The 19,560-nt window shown below is 37.9% G+C and overlaps 1 protein-coding gene across 2 annotated transcripts in view; it reads right to left on the reverse strand.

The window, feature by feature from the left end:
• The window catches only part of XIRP2 (xin actin binding repeat containing 2), a 356,418-nt gene that overhangs the window by 202,565 nt on the left and 134,293 nt on the right, over positions 1-19,560 (reverse strand). The window lies entirely within an intron of this gene.

Here is a 19,560-nt window from a genome sequence, read left to right on the forward strand (position 1 = left end):
ATTCTTTCCACACCACATTTTTCATGGCTTCTTTCATTATGCTCTGTTTTCTTGGAATCCCCTTTCCACAACCGTTTAGCTACAGGAAGGAGAAGTCATCCTGGACTCCCTCTAGACAGACTTGATTGTTCTTTCCTCTACCATTTACTCTTGACTTTGCTTCATAATTATTTGATTCCTTGACCTTGCTTGCTATTAAGCCTCTTAAACCTTTTTTCCATTTAGGTTCCTGTAGAACTTACAGGTTCTATATTTTTTTAATATGTGTTTTCACAGCAATGACCAGCAATGCCTGGCATACCGCAAATATTGTTAAATAAATGAGTGAATAATTAAATAAATGAATGAATCAGTAAAGGAAAATTTGAAGGCTTTATACACAAAGAAAGTAGAATTAGTGAGACAAATGTGTTTCTCATGCAAAAGTTGTGCCCTGCCAAAGTTAAATTCTTTGTGGCTCTTTAGAATTATCTTTGACAGACAGACAGAAAGATTCGCTCAGTCATGTCCGACTCTGCAACCCCACAGACTGCAGCCCACCAGGCTCCTCTGTCCATGGGATTCTCCAAGCAAGAATACTGGAGTGGGTTGCCATTCCCTTCTCCAGGGGATCTTCCCGACCCTGGGGTTGAACCTGAGTCTCCCATATTGTAGGAAGATTCTTTACCATCTGAGCCACCAGGGATTATTTTGTGACAAATCCCTCTTTTATAGAGTATAGGTAGATATGTATATGTGTGCACCTTCTAAATTACATTTTTGTCAAGATAAAATCAAATAACAGTACATTTTTTTGAAAAGTATTATACAAAAATAATTCAATGAATTTATATTTTTACGCTGAAAACAAGTTGAGGAAAACAAATTGGTGTGTTCAGTTACTTGATTTCATAAAGAGAAATGTGATTGTACACATCAGTACATTTAGTACACGTCAATGACTGCCCACATTGTACAAATCATTTTTTTTTTTTAGAGCTTGACTAAAATAGATATTTAAGTGGTCCTGTATGGATTTATTCTATGGTTGTAGACAATTACATACACAAATTTCAAACTCTTTAGTCTTCTTGGTTTTACAATCAGATTAGTCAAAATTAATATTTAGACTCATGAGGCTCATGCCATAAAAATTATCGATAAATCATTTAGGTCACATTTTAGGATATTAGTATAAATACAGTGAGGATTCCATATTTTAAAATTAAATAATTAATAGTAGATTATATTATTCTAGCCTTAATATTTGCATGTGTGCACGCTCAGTTGTGTCCAACTCTTTGCCTGCCAGGCTCCTCTGTCCATGGGATTTCCCAGGCCAGAACACTGGAGTGGGTTGCCATTTTCTTCTCTAGGGGATTTTCCTGAACTTGAGAGCGAACCTATGTCTTGCTTACTATTTACATGGTAAAAAATGAAAGAAAAGAAGAAGAGGATTTTTCTCATTAATTATTACATACTATTTCAATATTGAAGATAGAAATTCTAAAACTAAGATTGCTCTGAATAGAATTTATGAGTCAAGAGCTTAATCTCAATATGTAGGACAATGTTTATCTCCACTATTTATGGATTTTAATGATTATATAATGATTTATAACTTTTATGGATATTGATTGGAAAAAGATACAAATAAAGTGTATTTGAAGTTTGTACTTAACTTTAAGTAAAGCATATTTTATTAATTTTTATGATTTCTTAGAGCTTCATTAACAACGAGAGATGATAAGAATGACAGCTACTAAATTTACATTCCCAAATCAAGAAATTTATAAATAACAACTTTGAACTTAAAGATAGCAAAGCAATACATTTACAATTTTCATTTTAAAATTCATATAAAAGATACTGTCAAATATTACATGGCTTATTAATGATTTGAAATTTATTAAATGAAGAAAAACCTTTCATTGAAAATGTCTACATATATACTGAAAGTTTCTCAAATTGTGTTTTTCTATACGCTGACAGTGTTAGGTTTAATTCAATTTAATATTTGAATTTACCTTGCTATTTTCCTGCCATAGAAAGGGTAAATCTGATTGAAGGAAAACTTTTAAATATGGAAACATATTATGAAAAATGAAAAATCAATGATTTCAACATTAGAAATAGCAATGCTTACTATTTTGAATAATTATAAATTTAGCTTATTACCATCATTATATATTTTGTGTGTGTGTGCTCAGTCATTTCAGACTCTTTGCAACCCCATGCACTAGAGCCCATGAGGCCTCTCTGTCCAAGAAATTTTCTAGGCAAGAATACTGGAGGTGGTTGTCATTTCTTTCTTCAGGGATCTTCCCGATCCAGGGATCAAGCCCATGTCTCTTGTGTCTCCTATATTGGAAGGCAGATTCTTTACCACTGTGCCACCTGGGAAGTATTATATTTTTAGAGTATAATTGTGTATCCTGATTCCTTTTATAATAATTCTATAAAATTTTCCAATGCCACTTTCACATTTTACTAGTTATATGATACATATCATTTTAAAGTTTTATGTTTTTCATCTTCAATTGTGGTTAGTAGGTCATATGTTATTGTGAGAAATAAAGATATTGCAACTAAGTGTGTACGTGCTCAGTCACTTCAGTAGTGTCCAGCTTTTTGTGACTCCGTGGACTGTAGTCTGCCAGGCTCCTCTGTGCACGGGGTTCTCCAGGCAAGAATACTGGAGTGGGTTGCCATGCCCTCCTCCAGGGGATCTTCCCAACCCAGAGATTGAACTCACGAGTCCTGCATCTCCTGTATTGCAGGTGGCTTTGGCAATCCATAAAATGTCCAGCATTTTATAACAAATATTGATTGAGTGTTTGTGTGCTCAGTCATGGCCGACTCTTCATGACCCCATGGACTGTAGCCCACCAGGCTCCTCTGTCTGTGGGTTCTCCAGGCAAAAATACTGGAGTGGTTGTCATTTCCTCCTTCAGGGGACCTACCCAGGCCAAGGATCTAATCTGTGTCTCCTGCTTTAGCAGGCAGATTCTTCACCACTGAGCCACCTGAGAAGCCAAAATTTAAATCAATAATTTCCATATTGTTGGACATTTGTGATTTAGAAGAAGTTTATAGTTTAAATAAATCTACACTACATAGATTTATCATAATGCTAATTATGATTATAGAAGTACATTTAATAAAATATTTATGTATTTATGGTTTCCTGTGGCTCAGATGGTAAAGAATTCACCTGCAATGCAGGAAACCTGGCTTCGATCCCTGAGTCAGGAAGATCCCCTGGAGAAGTGAATGGCTACCCACTTTAGTATTCTTACCTTGAGAATTCCATGGACAGAGAAGCCTGGTGAGCTACCATCCATGAGGTCACAGAGTTGTACACGACTCAGCAACTAATACATGTGTGTGTATTTTTAGAGGATTATCTGTGATCCTTGGGTTATAGGATTATGAAAAGTCAAAACATGTTGATTCAAAGCTTTGTTAATGACTAGCTGCATGATTGGAGAAGGCAATGGCACACCACTCCAGTACTCATGCCTGGAAAATCCCCATGGATGGAGAAGCCTGGAAGGCTGCAGTCCATGGGGTCACTGAGCATAGGACACGACTGAGCGACTTCACTTTCACTTTTCACTTTCATGCATTGGAGAAGGAAATGGCAACCCACTCCAGTGTTCTTGCCTGGAGAATCCCAGGGACAGGGGAGCCTGGTGGGCTGCCGTCTCTGGGGTCGCACAGAGTCGGACACGACTGAAGCGACTTAGCAGCTGCAGCAGCAACAGCTTCATGATACTCTTTATTCTAACATTTTCAGAACTCAGTTTTCTAACTCATAAGAATGAACACATAATATTGTGTGATCAATATGTTGCAGGGAAATGAAATGAATTAACAATTAGAATAATAACTAACAACATGTACCTAACAAATATAAGGTGATATTGAAATAAACTATATCTATCTTTTACATACATTGCAAAAATTACTCTCAAGTGAACCTGTATTTAAATATTTTATGATGTTGTTACTTGGAAAAATTTGATGCTGTCTTAGGAATACAGAGTACTGCTAACCCTCATAATTTCATATATTACTATTCTATTATCTGTAAGAAAACTCTACACTCTAAATTCCATATATATGCATTAGTATACTGTATTGGGGAGAAGGCAGTGGCACCCCACTCTAGTACTCTTGCCTGGAAAATCCCATGGATGGAGGAGCCTGGTAGGCTGCAGTTCATGGGGTTGTGAAGAGTCAGACACGACTGAGTGACTTCACTTTCACTTTTCACTTTCATGCATTGGAGAAGGAAATGGCAACCCACTCCAGTGTTCTTGCCTGGAGAATCCCAGGGACGGGGGAGCCTGGTGGGCTGCCGTCTATGGGGTCGCCCAGAGTCGGACACGACTGAAGCGACTTAGCAGCAGCAGCAGCAGCAGCAGCAGCATACTGTATCGGAGGGATGGTATGAGGAGGGAAGTGGGAGGGGGGTTCAGGATGGGGAACACGTGTACGCCCATGGTGGATCCATGTTGATGTGTAGCAGAACAAATACAATATTGTAATTAGCTTCCAATTAAAATAAATAAATTTAAATTTAAAAAAGAAAACTCTGCCTTAACATTTGAAAATGTTATAAGAGAAAAATTAAAGGGCTGTATTAAATATTGACTACAGAAGTTTAGAACTGCTATGAAAAGTTCTTCAAGCATTGCCAACTACTATAGTGGTCATAAATACATTAGATGTGAATAAGTTAATACTTTATTTTTAATCATATGTTTTGGATCTTTCCTTTTGTAGGGATGATAACTTTCAAAAAAAAAGACAATATGATGATATATAGAAAATATATCTAAAAACAATTAAGAAACTTGACACTAGTTTTACAGATTTATTTATTAATTAACTCTCTTTTAAATGGCAATTTTTAAAAATAAAAACTCCCAGTGAATTTTAGAAACCATCCATAGAAAGGGGAAAATTGAGCCTGAAAGTGGTATTCCAAAAGTAAAAGCTTTAATAACATTTAATGTTATTAATAATAATTTTTAAGTATAGCAATATAATTAAAATATCATTTGGAAGCAGAAATATCAGAATATAATAAGCAGATAGTTGTATCATCATAAAATATTTTCTTGAAAAAATTATGCAAGTTACTGATAAAAGAACTACATTTCAAATAGGTCAATGAAGCATAGGATTCAATTTTTTTTTTACAATAAGAACATTTTTTCAAACAAAATCTTATGAGTAATTATTCTAAAACACATCTGAAACCATGGCTCCTGTATAATAATAGGTGCCAAAATATTATATGTGAGAATTACCCAGAAAGTTTTAAAAGCATGCAGATTAGACCTCATCACAGACAAAAGTAATACTCCTCCCAAGTGAATCAGGTCTCTGGACCACTGCTGTCAACTGAAGAATCTAAGAAGTAGATTTGGAAGACCACTAGAATAGCAAGTTGTTTCTATTTGACAATTAATAAGTACATTATATTTTGAAGTAAGTAAGATTTTAATAAAAGTAATTTATGAAATAAAAACAGTAAGTGTTGCTTAGTCTTTTGATGAGTTTCTGGTCACATGAAATACACTACACAGTGATAAAATAAATAATTATAAAACAGGAAAGGAAGCCATCTGCTATTGAAAAATATCTCATCAATTGAGGCAGTCAGAAAGAGACTGAAAAAAGCAACAGCCTGGCTAAAAAGCACATGAAAAGATTCTCAACATCATTAATTTTTAGAGAAATGCAAATCAAGACTACAATGAAGTATCACTCAACACTGAATATATATATATCTATAAAGAGTACATGCTGGAGAGGGTGTAGAGAAAAGGGAATCCTCCCACAGTGTTGGTGAGAATGTCCATTGTACAGTCACTATGGAGAACAGTATGGAGGTTCCTGAAAAAACCTAAAAATAGAGCCACCATATGATCCAGCATTCCCACTGCTGAGCATACAGCTGGAAAGTGAAAGTGAAAGTCACTTAGTAGTGTCCAACTCTTTGCCACCCCATGGACTGTAGAGTAATTATTATTATTATTATTATTATTATTATTATCTCCATGGACTGTAGAGTCCATGGAAATCTCCAGGCCAGAATACTGGAGTGGGTAGCTGTTCCATTCTCCAGGGGATCTTCCCAACCCAGGGCTCAAACCCAGGTCTCCCGCATTACAGGGATATTCTTTACCAGCTGAGCCACAAGGGAAGCCCAAGAGTACTAGAGTGGGTAGCATACCCCTACTCCAGGGGATCTTCCAAACCCAGGAATCGAACTGGGTTCTCCTGCATTGCAGGTGGATTCTTTACCAGTTGAGCTACCAGAGAAGCCCTGGAGAAATATATCTGGAACAAATCATAATTTGAAAAGATACATGCAACCCAATGTTCACTGCAACAGTATTTACAATAACCAGGATGTGGATGCAATCTGTCCATCAACAGAGGAATGGATAAAGATGAGGTACATACATACATGTGATATTAATCAGCCATAAAAACTAGGAAATAATGGCATTTGCAGCAACAAGGATAGGCCTGTATGTAGTCTTACTGAGTAAAATAAGTCAGACAGAGAAAGAAAGACAAATATATAATATTGCTTGTATTTGGTATCTAGACAGGGTAGAAATTAACTTATCTCCAAAACAGAAATAGGGTCACAGATGTAGAAAATAACCTTATGGTAACTAGGAGGTTAGAAGGGAAGGGATAAACTGGGAAATTGGGATTGACATATACACACTACTATATATGCAATCAGTTCAGTTCAGTTGCTTAGTCGTGTCGGACTCTTTGCCACCCCATGGACTGCAGCATGCCAGGACTCCCTGTCCATCATCAACTCCCAGAGTTTACTCAATCTCATGTCCAGAGAATGGAACAGCTACCCACTCCAGTATTCTGGCCTGGAAATTTCCATGGACTGTAGAGTCCATGGGGTTGCAAAGAGCTGGACACTACTGAGTGACTTTCACTTTCCAGCTGTATGCTCAGCAGTGGGAATGCTGGTTGGTGATGCCATCCAACCATCTCATCCTCTGTCGTCCCCTTCTCCTCCCACCTCCAATCTTTCCCAGCATCAGGGTCTATTCCAATGAGTCACTTCTTCGCATCAGGTGGCAAAACTATTGGCGTTACAGCTTCAGCAACAGTCCTTCCAATGAATATTCAGGACTGATTTCCTTTTGTTTTGGATTGACTGGTTGGTTCTCCTTGCAGTCCAAGGGACTCTCAAGAGTCTTCTCCAACACCACAGTTCAAAAGCATCAATTTTTCGGCGCTCAGCTTTCTTTATAGTCCAACTCTCACATCCATGCATGACTACTGGAAAAATCAGAGCTTTGTCTCCATGGATTTTTGTTGGCAAAGTAATGTCTCTGTTTTTTAATATATTGTCTAGGTTGGTCATAACTTTTCTTCCAAGGAGTAAGCGTCTTTTAATTTCATGGCTGCAGTCACCATCTGCAGTGATTTTGGAGCCCCCCAAAATAAAGTCTGTTGCTGTTTCCATTGTTTCCCCATCTATTTGCCATGAAGTGATGGGACCGGATGCCCAGTAGTGACCTACTGTATAGCACAGGGAGCATTACTCAATACACTGTAATGGCTTACATGAGAAAAGGTTCTAAAAAAGAGTGGATATGTGTATGCATAACTGATTCATTTTGCTGTACTCCTGAAACGAACACAACATTGTATGTAAAATATACTCCAATAATTTTTTTTAAAAAAAAGCATCAGCCAATGAATTAACAATTAGTTTCATTCAGTATGAGACACTTGGAGCTATACATTTTAGAGTGGGCTTGATTTCTACTCTCAAAAAACATAATAAAAAAGAAATTTCCAGTTAGAACATATACAAAATTTATGTAATACATGGTGTTGTATATTATATATAATATGTTATATGCATAATACTGTATGTAATATGCTCTACACATATACATGCACATAAGTTCATTTTTAAAATGTTAAATAATAATCTATAGTCTTTGTTGATGGTACAAGGAGATAGATTTAGAATATACTTTTAAAATCAGAATTGGTCATTATTTATATTTCATCATTATTTGAATATTGTTTAATATTATACAAACTTTTAAGCTACTATTTAAGTAACTAAAATATCTGTTAATAAATTTTAACCTGAAAGTTCCAGATAGATAACAGTGACATTCTTATTATCAATTTTTTGGATCATCTACATGTTCCTTCAGCCTGACTGTGACTCTATTTTTAATTTGGCTCCAAGAAAATTGAAGCAAATGCTTTAATGCAGATGAAGACAAGTTAATTAGTATACTTTCTTTTTAAAGTTAATCAGTGGTCTTCATTATGCCTGAGAGAATGTGTGATATTACCATCTATCCCTTAAATTAAATAATGTACTTGTGAACCACATGATAAGTATACTGAAAACTAGAATATTAAAATATATGCTTTAAAAAAGTCATCTTGCTACAAACAGAAACACTTAGAGTGGCAACACAAATAATTGCTATAAAATGTACCTGTTTCAATATATTAAAGCATGTGATATTTTTCTCACCTGAGAAAGTGTAATAACTTTAGGGCTTCCCAGGTGTCTCAGAAGGTAAACCATCTTCCTGCAATGTGGGAGACCTGAGTTCAATCCCTGGGTGAGGACGATCCCCTGGAGAAGGAAATGGCAAGCCACTCCAGTATTCTTGCCTGGAAAATCACGTGGATGGAGGAGCCTGGTAGGCTATAGTCCGTGGGGCCGCAAAGAGTCGGACACAACTGAGTGACTTCAATTTACTTTTTAATAACTTTAGGAATTTATAATCCCTGAAGTATATAATTCATTTCCTGTTATTTTGGCCAAATATCTTAATAAAAATTCAAGGTTATGGAAATCATTTTAAAATTAAATTTTATTTAATCAATGGGAAATCTTCTGACCATATTGCTATTTCCCAGTTAAAAAAAAAAAAAAGAATAAAAACACTGAACATCTGAGTTTAAATTCAAGACTGTAGGTCTTAACCCTGGCTGGCTAATGGGCATGTCTGACATTTTTTTTTTTTTTGCCTTGTTCTTTTTCACTTTGAATTTTTTTCTTTAATGAAGACAAAATTCTTGACAATCACACTGCCCCAGAGATTAGATTTGTAGCAAAGAAATCAGTCCCTTTACATTTATATTTCTCTTAAATTCTCATCCTTTTTAGTAACATTATCTATTTCCTTACCTTTTCGTGGTGACTTATTTCACCTGCTAACGTTTCTCATTCATGGTATTATTGCTGTGATCATTATTGCTTGTTATCAGAATGCACATCTTGCTGTTAGGTTAAAGCACAACTTAAAAAAAAAAATAAGCTGACACACAGATTTTGATAATAGCAGGGACTGAATGGCACCTTGAGTCATTTACTTCTTAAATCACTTCAAAGTTTAAGTCTCCAAACCATTCCAGGCAGTTGCAAATATTTCACTATTTACAGAGAGATTGTAGACTTGACTTGGCACTTACTTTTAATCACTGTTGTATATCAGTTTTTGAACATCTAACCAGAAGAGAGCTCCTTTGGTCTCTTGTGCATGCACTTATTCACTCAGCAAACACTCACTCAGAATTTGCCATATCCTAAGAACTCTATGAGGCACTAAAAAGTCAAAAATTAAACAAGAAAAAAGTTCCTACCTTCCAGGTGCTCATATGAAAGATCAAAGCAAGCAGACATTTGGTATACACTGGGATCTGGGGAATGGATTAAAGTTTTGCATGTTATAAGGACATGGAGAAAGGGAAGGGAAGAGGAGAGGGAAGTTTTCCCAGTGGAAATAAACAGAAGCTAAATTTGAATTAACAGTAAATGTCAGCAAGTGGTGGGAGAATGGCACTTCAAGTCTCTGCAGGCCAAGAAAATGCACCGCTCAGGTCTCCTCCTATGGAGCACAGTTGATTGACAGCCCCAGCTGGACTCAGTACTTTACTGAGGTAGAAGCTATACTTCCCTTGGCTTATTTTGGACCTAACACTGAGAGCTGTGGGGTACTTGTGCAGACCGTTCCTGTGGGATGGGGGACTCGTCTAATGGATGCCTTTGGTTCCATTCCTCTTTGCCTGATAAAACATTCTTTTGTGCTAAAGTCTGAGAATTTTCCATCCAAGTCCTCTTACCTCTCCCCTCTTATTTATTTATTTTTTTCAGGTCAGGTCTCTAAGGGACTCATTGGTTTTTCTCTCTAGTTCTTCTTCCTTTTTATCTTTCATATATGTTCCCTTTCCCCACCCTCAATCTCTCTTTTGTGACTAATCTGGGTTTGGAGACTGCTTCTTATGCTCAGATGATCAGTCATATCTGATTCTTTGTGACCCCATGGACTGTAGCCTGCCAGGCTCTGCTGTCCATGGGATTTTTCCAGCATGGTGTGCCATTTCCTCCTGCAGGGGATCATCTGGACCCAGGGATTTAACCCACGTCTCCAGCATTGGCAAGTGGATTATTTACCATAAACTCCATGTAGAAATCCCCTGTCTTTTGGGAAACCTGAAATTACATAGTTGATACCAAGAGTACTTAAAAGAACATGTCGTTTTGTGACTGGTTCACTTGCTGCCTGGTGAGCAAGGAGGATACTATCTTGCATGGTATCTGGGTATAGACAGCCCTGAGTTGAGAAATCTGTATGCAGGTCAGGAAGCAACAGTTAGAAGTGGACATGGAACAACAGACTGGTTCCAAATAGGAAAAGGAGTATGTCAAGGCTGTATATTGTCACCTTGCTTATTTAACTTATATGCAGAGTACATCATGAGAAATGCTGGAATGGAAGAAGCACAAGCTGGAATCAAGACTGCTGGGAGAAATATCAATAACCTCAGATATGCAGATGATACCACCCTTATGGCAGAAAGTGAAGAGGAGCTAAAAAGCCTCTTGATAAAAGTGAAAGAGGAGAGTGAAAGTGTTGGCTTAAAGCTCAACATTCAGAAAACGAAGATCATGGCATCCAGTCCCATCACTTCATGGGAAATAGATGGGGAAACAGTGGAAACAGTGTCAGACTTTATTTTTGGGGGCTCCAAAATCACTGCAGATGGTGACTGCAGCCATGAAATTAAAAGACGCTTACTCCTTGGAAGAAAAGTTATGACCAACCTAGATAGCATATTCAAAAGCAGAGACATTAATTTGCAGACTAAGGTCCGTCTAGTCAAGGCTATGGTTTTTCCAGTAGTCATGTATGGATGTGAGAGTTGGACTGTGAAGAAGGCTGAGTGCCGAAGAATTGATGCTTTTGAACTGTGGTGTGGGAGAAGACTCTTGAGAGTCCCTTGGACTGCAAGGAGCTACAACCAGTCCGTTCTGAAGGAGAGCAGCCCTGGGATTTCTTTGGAAGGAATGATGCTAAAGCTGAAACTCCAGTACTTTGGCCACCTCATGCGAAGAGCTGACTCATTGGAAAAGACTCTGATGCTGGGAGGGATTGGGGGCAGGAGGAGAAGGGGATGACAGAGGATGAGATGGCTGGATGGCATCACTGACTCGAATGACGTGAACTCCGGCAGTTGGTGATGGACAGGGAGGCCTAGCGTGCTGCGATTCGTGGGGTCCCAAAGAGTTGGACACGACTGAGTGACTGAACTGAACTGAACTGAGTAGAAGTGGTGGCCTAACTGCTGAAGATTTTTCTGGAGATAACCTGGAAAAATGTTCTGGTACAGGGGAAGCCCCATGAAGGTGCAACGATTGAGACATTTATATTTGAAATGACATGACCAATAATGGGCTAACATTCAAATATACAAACAGCTTATACACGTCAATATCTAAGAAACAAACAACTTGATTTAAAAATGGGCGTAAGACCTTAACAGACATTTTCCCAAAGAAGACATACAGATGGCCAACAGAAATGTTAAAAGATGCTCAGTACTGCTAATTACTAGAGAAATGCAAATCCGAACCACAAGGAGATGTCACCTCCAGCTGTCAGAAAGTAGTATAGTGTTAATCGCTCAATGGCTGTCATCAGAAAGTCTACCAATAACACATTTTGGTAAAGTTGTGGAGAAAAGGGAAGCCTAATGCACTGCCGGTGAGAATACAAATTGGTGCGGTCACTGTGGAAAATACATGGAGGTTCCCCAAAATACTAAAATCAGAATCACCATATGATCTAGCAATTCCATTCCTAGGTATATATGCAAAGAAATAAAACACTGATTCAAAAATACATGCACCTGAATGTTCATAAAGCATTCTTTATGAAAGCCACAATATGGAAGCAATTTAAGTGTCTATCAGCAGATGAACGAATAAACAAGTGGTATGTATATATGTATATATATATATATATATATATATATATATATATAACAGAATATTACTAAACCATAAAAAAAGAATGAAATTCTTCCATTTGCAATAATATGGGTGGACCTAGAGAGTATTATGCTTACTGAAATAATTCAGAGAAAGACAAATAATACATGTTATCACTTACATGTGGATTAAAAAAAATAAAACAAATGAATGAATATACCAAAACAGGAACAGACTCAGAAATACAGAGAAAAAGACAGTGTTTGGCAGTGGGGAGAGGAGCATGGGCAGGGGCAAGATAGCGGCAGAGGATTAAGAGGCGCAAACTACTATGTATAAAATAAATGAGCTACAAGGATATGTTGTACAACATAGGAAATATAGACAATATCTTATAATACCTTTAAATGGAGTGTAGTATACAAGAACATTGAATCACTATGTTGTACACCTGAAATTAAAATAGTATTATAAATCAACTATGCTTCAGTTAAAAATATTTTTCTGATTAGTAAAAATTAAAAGATTCAGGAGTTTTAGAAATATGGGGTCAGTGATTTCTACAAGGACCTCAGAGTTGGCTGGTTATTACTACTTTGAACTGACTTCTTTCCAGTGAGATAATGAGAAACTGAAGGATGCCAGCGAGCAGTAAGACTGAGTACTGTGAGGTGTCTTGAATGGTAAGCGCTATTTAGATATAACTTTTATTGTTATGATACAAAGAAGATTGACGATAGAATAGTAAAGATGGCTCAAAGTAAGAGAAATGGCATTCTTTACTGGTTTGTATTAACTGAGTAGCAATAATATGGATTTTTAACTTTTCTGCAAAGATTTTAACACTATGCCTGTAAGAGTGTGCTAAGCGTCTTCAGTCGTGCCCAACTCTTTGCGATCCTATGGACTATAACCTGACATACTCCTCTGTCCATGGGATTCTCCAGGCAAGAAAACCAGAGTGGGTTGCCATGCCCTCCTCCAGAGGATCTACCCAAACCAGGGAACGAACCTGTGTCTCTTATGTCTGCTGCACTGGCATCAGGTTCTTTATAACTAGTGCCACCCGAGAAGCCCAGCACTATGTTTGTGCTGTGTGTGTGTAGTCGCTCAGTTATATCTGACTCTTTGTGACCCTGTGAACTGTAGCCTGCCAGGCTCCTCTGTTTATGGGATTCTCCTCGCAAGAATACTGGAGTGGGTTGCCATGTCCTCCTCCAAGGGATTTTTCCAATTCAGGGATGAAACCAAGATCTCCTGCTTGGCAGGCAGATTCTTTACAGTCTGAGCCACCAGGGAAGTCAACACTATGTCTAATAAACTCCAAATTGTCATCAGCATCAACCAAAAGAAAAAAATATTTTGAATTTATATTGAATTTATGTGGTAATGTCTGGTAGACTGTTTATGACCAACTTATATGTGGACTAGAGAAGGTCCAGTGAAAGAACTCATTTTCAGAGAAAAAGAAAAAAAAACAAAAAACAAAAAACCAGTCATGCTGTGCTTAAACCAGCAGGAATATTTTAGTCTTCTAAGAAAACTGGTGAATGTGCAAAATTACGGTTGATTGGACAATCTACCCAGTAGGTGAGATTAGGAGGCATAGAATATGTTCTATTTCTGTAGTGCTGAAGAGCAGGAGGTTTAGAGTGACATCTGAATCCATTAGGTGCTAGTCATGTAACAGTGAGCAAATAATTTAATTTCTACAGCCTCACTTTTCTGTAAAAGAGGAATAAATATTTGGCACAGAAAATCACACACAATAAACAGCCTAAGAAAACTAGCTATTGTTATGGTTACATCACTCATTCCTCTTAACATTTTATGGGTCCTTTTATACTGAAGATATTTCCTTCCCTTTGGCTCTGGGAAATTAACTTTTATCACATTCTTCCTCTTGCTTCCTCTTTAGTTTTTGACCTTCTTTCTGTTGTTCTGATATGTGTTTAATTGTTGTTTTTCATTTTTCCTTTCATATTTTCACCTCTTTGTATGTTTGGTCTTTGCTTTGAAAAATTTCATCACATTCTATCCTCCAGTGCTTTTACAGATTTATAACACATACGGTCATATTTCAGATTTCAAGGTGCTATTTTCCCATGACCTTTCCTTTTTCAGAATTAAGTATTTTATTTACAGAAACAATACATTCTTGATTTTTTCAGTGTTATATTTAGATCTTTTTACATGTACCAATCTGGACAGGGAGGCCCGGCGTGCTGCAATTCATGGGGTCGCAAAGAGTCGGACACGACTGAGCGACTGAATTGAACTGAACTGAACTGACTCTAGTTTGCTATTTTCATATTCCCTGAAAAATCTGTTTATTCTCTGTTTAGATGTTATTTTGTTTATTTTATTCTAGACGTTTTCCTCAGAGGCCTGTTGATCCTTGTCTGTCCCTCGTATTTTTTGTAACGTGGATTAGCCTGTTTCTTCTCTAAAATAGAAAGAATGACTGGATTAGCAGTGGACAAGAAGTGGTAAACAAATTTTTAAAAAAAAGAGGGTGAAAGAGTTATTGTTTCTATTAAATCTCAACAGATAATTACCAAATTGACAAGAAGTAAAAAATGTTACTGCTGGGTTAATTAAGAGCAAGACAATGATGAAAGTGCTTAAATATTGAATTCTAAACTGATTTTCATTCAATTTATTTCATAAATGCTAAGTTCTTATACGCTTTTAAAGAAAGCGATACTCTATATTTAATTAATATCTTAGGATGTGGAATGGCAAGAAAGAGAAAGGAATACTCTAATTAACTAATTCACTCAAAAGAAAAACTTTGGAATTATGTGGAAATATTATGTCTGAATGTATATTCATAAGTTTAAAGCTACCATGAAATATTTAAGATTGATAGATATTATTTCTGGGGTTTCTTGTAATAAGTGACTTTTTTGATCTGTTGACTAAATGCTAATAGTTTCACATTAGAAGTGTGAACTAAAATGGCAGATAAATTTGTCTTTAACAAATATAATAATAGTGCTATAGCATATTCATCTATATTTTCACATGTATAGTCTTTATATTAATTTAGGGATCCCAGTATAATCAGTGTATTAGTATACACCTTATTATGAGGAAGAGCTTTGCTACACAAAGAGAGATCCAAGCTGGAATCGAGACTGCCGGGAGAAATATCAATAACCTCAGATATGCAGATGACACCACCCTTTTGGTAAAAAGTGAAGAACTAAAGAGCCTCTTGATGAGTGTGAAAGAGGAGAGTGAAAAAGCTGGCTTAAAACTCAACATTAAAAAAAAAAAAAAGAAGATTATGGCATTTGGTTCCATCACTTCATGGCAAATAGAGGGGGAAACAATGGAAACAGTGACAGACTTTATTTTTGGGGGGCTCCAAAATCACTGCAGATGGTGACTGCAGCCATGAGATTAAAAGATGCTTACTCCTTGGAAGAAAAGCTATGACCAACCTAGACAGCATATTAAAAAGCAGAGACATTGCTTTACCAAAAAAGGTCTGTCTAGTCAAAGCTAGGGTTTTTCCAGTAGTCATGTATGCATGCGAGAGTTGGACTGTGAAGAAAGCTGAGCACCGAAGAATTAATGCTTTTGAACTGTGGTGTTGGAGGAGACTCTTGAGAGTCCCTCAGACTGCAAGGTGATCCAACCAGTCTTAATGGAAATCAGTCCTGAATATTCATTGGATGGACTGATGATAAAGCTGAAACTCCAGTACTTTTGCCACCTGATGTGAATGTTTCAACTCATTGGAAAAGATTCTGAAGCTGGGAAAGATAGAAGGCAGGAGCAGAAGGGGATGACAGAAGATGAGATGGTTGGATGGCATCACCGACATGATGGACATGAGTTTAAGTAGGCTCCGGGAGTTAGTGATAGACAGGGAGGCCTGATATGCCGCTGCAGTCCACGGGATGGCAAAGAGTTGGACAGGTTTGAATGACTGAACTGAACTGAACTGAGGGAGTTTGTTAGAAATGGAGAATCTCAGCCCATCCCAGACCTACTGAATCAAAATCAGCATTTTAACAAGTCCCCAGCTCATTCTTATGCTCACTGAAGTCTGCAGTAGATAGGAAAGATGATCAAGTTGAGGGTCTTTATTTCTTTTTCTAGAACTAGTTTTTCCTTAAAATACATTTTATGTTGAAGATCTTATTTCAAAATCCTGGAAGCATTCAGTTCAGTTCAGTTCAGTTCAGTTGCTCAGTCATGTCCGACTCTTCACGACCCCATGAACTGCAGCGCGCCAGGCCTCCCTGTCCATCACCAGCTCTTGGAGTTCACTCAGACTCACGTCCATCGAGTTAGTGATGCCATCCAGCTATCTCATCCTCTGTCATCCCCTTCTTCTCCTGCCCCCAATCCCTCCCAGCATCAGAGTCTTTTTCAATGAGTCAACTCTTCGCATGAGGTGTCCAAAGTATTGGAGTTTCAGCTTTAGCATCATTCCTTCCAAAGAAATCCCAGGGCTGATCTCCTTTAGAATGGACTGGTTGGATCTCCTTGCAGTCCAAGGGACTCTCAAGAGTCTTCTCCAACACCACAGTTCAAAAGCATCAATTCTTCGGCGCTCAGCCTTCTTCACAGTCCAACTCTCACATCCATACATGACTACTGGAAAAACCATAGCCTTGACTAGACGGACCTTAGTTGGCAAAGTAATATCCCTGCTTTTGAATATACTGTCTAGGTTGGTCATAACTTTTCTTCCAAGGAGTAAGTGTCCTTCAATTTCATGGATGCAATCACCTGGAAGCATTAGCATAATATATTTGGTGGGGGGAGCTTAGAGAAGAACAATGAGCAGCTTTTTACATTACATATTTGCATGAAAACACATGTACTTGGGAAAAGAAATATACTGAAAACCTCTGGTGAAAATAAAGGGAAAGAGAAGGTAACTGGCAAGGTCAAATTAGAGATGACCAAACTAAATCAGAGATAAGATATGGTAATGGTGGGCGTTTTAGCTTGATAGACAGTTTCTGGATGATTCAGTGTAAAAGCAGGTTAGCAGATAAATTTTTCAATTTAACTGAGGACTTAATGTCGATTTTTCCACTGAAAAGAAAAAGCAAGTGACAAGAAGTTTTACTACCATTGTCCTACTTTTACCATCATGGACGAGTCAGTTGATGAACTGGAAATAATAGGAGGCTGGAGAATTGGAGTTAGCCATTTAAGAGTCGGTGATAATGAAGAAACCTAGGAGAGCCAGTCTGACAGGCCAGGTTATGGGAAGTTACATTTCAAAAGCTTGAAAGAATGTGTTGGATATGATCCCATAGTCTGGGTCTCTAAAATAAAAATGGTTTATAGGACATGCATTCAAAAAAGAAGTCACTTACAATTCCAGTAAGAAAGCAGACTGCTGTAGCTTTAAGCAACACTGGAGCTGACCAGTAAGTCTTATAAGATATGGATTAACAGAGATGAGGAGACATAGAGAATGAACATATGGTTTGGTTCTGTCAGGACAATGACAGAAAAGTTTAACTCTAGAAAGACAAAGGCCCTCAAATATAGATTATTATGTGGAGATTGTGATGTAAATTTAATAGTCATGAGAAGGAAATCAGACTACTCAACTCTCACTGGGTTTCTCTCTCAGTTCAGTCACTCAGTAGTGTCCAACTCTTTGCGACCCCATGAATTGCAGCACGCCAGGCCTCCCTGTCCATCACCAACTCCCGGAGTTCACCCAGACTCACGTCCATTCAGTCAGTGATGCCATCCAGCCATCTCATCCTCGGTCGTCCCCTTCTCCTCCTGCCCCCAATCCCTACCAGCATCACAGTCTTTTCCAATGAGTCAACTCTTCGCATGAGGTGGCCAAAGTACTGGAGTTTCAGCTTCAGCATCATTCCTTCCAAAGAAATCCCAGGGCTGATCTCTATTAGAATGGACTGGTTGGATCTCCTTGCAGTCCAAGGGACTCTCAAGAGTCTTCTCCAACATCACAGTTCAAAAGCATCAATTCTTCAGCACTCAGCCTTCTTCACAGTCCAACTCTCACATCCATGCATGACCACAGGAAAAACCATAGCCTTGACTAGATGGACCTTAGTTGGCAAAGTAATGTCTCTGCTTTTGAATATGATATCTAGGTTGGTCAAACTTTTCTTCCAAGGAGTAAGCGTCTTTTAATTTCATGGCTGCAATCACCATCTGCAGTGATTTTGGAGCCCCTCAAAATTAAAGTCTGACACTGTTTCCACTGTTTCCCCATCTGTTTCCCATGAAGTGATGGGACTGGATACCATGATCTTCGTCTTCTGAATGTTGGGTTTTAAGACAACTTTTTCACTCTCCTCTTTCACTTTCATCAAGAGACTCTTTAGTTCCTCTTCACTTTCTGCCATAAGGGTGGTGTCATCTGCATATCTGAAGTGACTGATATTTCTCCCGGCCGTCTTGATTCCAGCTTGTGCTTCTTCCATTATGTACTCTGCATAGTAGTTAAATAAGCAGGGTGACAATATACAGCCTTGACGCACTCCTTTTCCTATTTGGAACCAGTCTGTTGTTCCATGTCCAGTTCTAACTGTTGCTTCCTGACCTGCATACAGATTTCTCAAGAGGTGGGTTAGGTGGTCTGGTATTCTCAAGAGGCAGGTCAGGTGATCTGGTATTCCCATCTCTTTCAGAATTTTCCAGTTTATTGTGATCCACACAGTCAAAGGCTTTGGCCTAGTCAATAAAGCAGAAATAGATGTTTTTCTGGAACTCTCTTGCTTTTTCCATGATCCAGCAGATGTTGGAAATTTGATCTCTGGTTCCTCTGCCTTTTCTAAAACCAGCTTGAACATCTGGAAGTTCATGGTTCATGTATTGCTGAAGCCTGGCTTGGAGAATTTTGAGCATTACTTTCCTAGCATATGAGATGAGTGCAATTGTGCGGTAGTTTGAGCATTCTTTGACATTGCCTTTCTTTGGGATTGGAATGAAAACTGACCTTTTCCAGTCCTGTGGCCACTGCTGAGTTTTCCAAATTTGCTGGCATATTGAATGCAGCACTTTCACAGCACCATCTTTCAGGATTTGAAATAGCTCAACTGGAATTCCATCACCTCCCCTAGCTTTGTTCGTAGTGATGCTTTCTAAGGCCCACTTGACTTCACATTCCAAGATGTCTGGCTCTAGATGAGTGATCACACCATCGTGATTATCCAGGTTGTGAAGATCTTTTTTGTACAGTTCTGTGTATTCTTGCCACCTCTTCTTAATATCTTCTGCTTCTGTTAGGTCCATACCATTTCTGTCCTTTA

This window comes from Ovis canadensis, chromosome 2 (genome assembly GCF_042477335.2).
Source record: "Ovis canadensis isolate MfBH-ARS-UI-01 breed Bighorn chromosome 2, ARS-UI_OviCan_v2, whole genome shotgun sequence".
NCBI classification, from domain to species: Eukaryota; Metazoa; Chordata; class Mammalia; order Artiodactyla; family Bovidae; genus Ovis; species Ovis canadensis.